Raw genomic sequence first — 1873 nt, forward strand, 5'->3', positions numbered from 1 at the left:
TCAGTTTACGAGCCAAATTCTCGTCATTTGCGGGAGGTTTTAATTTTTTGCTTCAATATGAAGAAATCTGCGGCTGAGGCTCATCAAATGCTCTCAAATACTTATGGTGAGGCTGCTATTAGAACGTGTCGTCAGTGGTTTCAACGCTTCAAGAACGGTGATTTTGATGTCCATAGTCGTGCTCTGTATTTGGTGGGACCAGCTCGGTGTAGTGTATTATGAACTGTTAAAACCGACTGAAACAATCACAGGCGATCGGTATCGAACGCAATTGATGCATTTGAGCCGAGCATTGAAAGACAAACGGCCGCAATACAACGAGAGACACGATAAAGTGATTTTGCAGCATGACAATGCTCGACCTCATGTTGCGAAAGTGGTCAAGACATACTTGGAAACGTTGAAATGGGAAGTCCTACCCCACCCGCCGTATTCTCCAGACGTTGCTCCCTCTGACTATCACTTGTTTCGATCAATGGCACACGGCTTGACTGACCAGCACTTCCAGTCTTATGAAGAAGTAAAAAATTGGATCGATTCGTGGATAGCCTCAAAAGATGACCAGTTTTTTCGACGCGGGATTCGTACGCTATTCGAAAGATGGGAGAAAGTAGTGGCCAGCAATGCACAATACTTTGAATCATTCAATTAAATGTATAACGAGTTTTTTACAATAAAGCCTCGAATTTTGGAAAAAAACGGCGGAAACAAAGTTGTACACCTAATATGTACATATATATGAACATATTTTATATATAATTATATTGTAATGTCAATATATATACAATTATACATAAAACATTTTTTCCTGGATAAATGAACAAATCAATATATAAATATAAATAAATAAATAAGTATAATTTGTACCAATAATACTTACACCAACATATAGCGGCGGAATCTTCAGGGCATTTATGGAATTATTCTGTTTTTCCTAAATAATAAAAATCAAAGAAATTGAATAATTTCAATAGAAATCCATTTCGTAATGTCGTAATACGTACTCTAATCAATTCTTAAAATCATTTGCTTGACAGTTGATGTTGTTCCACACTTTGAAATGAAGAGAAAAGACACATAGTGGGATCTGATGAAAATGCACAGAGATCAGTTGTAGCAACATCATTTATTTTTTCGCAGTTGCAAACCTGGATCTACGAACGATATACTTCAACTCAAAAGGGGCGTGGTTTGCTCAAATCTTAGAACATATACTACTGGAAGGAGCATAAGTCTACATCCCTGTACATTCGATTGAAGTCGAGAAGATTGACAAGGATGGAGATAGAATGCGCCTAGTCAACAATGCCTATGTTTCTGTCAAAGTGCGGTCTTACTACAAACACCGAAGCATTTAATGGAACCAATTAAAAGAAAGCATTTTGCAAACTGATCAATTAAAAAACGCTTCAAAGCAGCGTGTTGATATTTCCAAATCGATACATAGGGGGAGTGAAATGTCGCTTTTTTTCACTGCTTTTCTTTTACCCCACAGACTACCTGCGCATCGATATGGAACATTGCTAATTAGACACATTCTATCTCCATCCTTAAGCTTTCCAATAGTACATATATTCTAAGGCCCAAATTGAACATATCATGTCAATCCCTTCCGTCATAGTCGACACGCACTACTCGAGTTTGAAAATGAGGAAAAAGAGAGAAATGACTATATCTATACTAATCTATCTATTATACTATATCTATACTAAGACCCTTTAAATTATTATTATAACTCTAAAATAGATATTTTTTTAGGTGAAATATCGCGCTCAAATTAGTGAGATCTCACTGCTGTCACTAGTAAATAAGAGATAACCAAAATTTCTATGTGTATAGTCCGATTAATTGTCAATGTCTGATATTGTAGAAT

General features: G+C 36.3%; 1 long non-coding RNA gene across 1 annotated transcript in view; it reads right to left on the reverse strand.

Moving 5' to 3' along the window:
- The window catches only part of LOC108689400, a 1899-nt gene extending 789 nt beyond the window's left edge, over positions 1 to 1110 (reverse strand). The window contains exons 1-2 of the long non-coding RNA XR_001931830.1: positions 1005 to 1110; positions 881 to 934 (exon numbers count right to left, since the gene is read on the reverse strand). This is a non-coding gene — a long non-coding RNA (uncharacterized LOC108689400). The remainder of the gene's footprint in view (positions 1 to 880; positions 935 to 1004) is intronic.
- Between the last annotated feature and the right edge of the window lie 763 nt (positions 1111 to 1873).

Source organism: Atta colombica, unplaced genomic scaffold (genome assembly GCF_001594045.1).
Source record: "Atta colombica isolate Treedump-2 unplaced genomic scaffold, Acol1.0 scaffold27, whole genome shotgun sequence".
In the NCBI taxonomy this organism is placed as follows: Eukaryota; Metazoa; Arthropoda; class Insecta; order Hymenoptera; family Formicidae; genus Atta; species Atta colombica.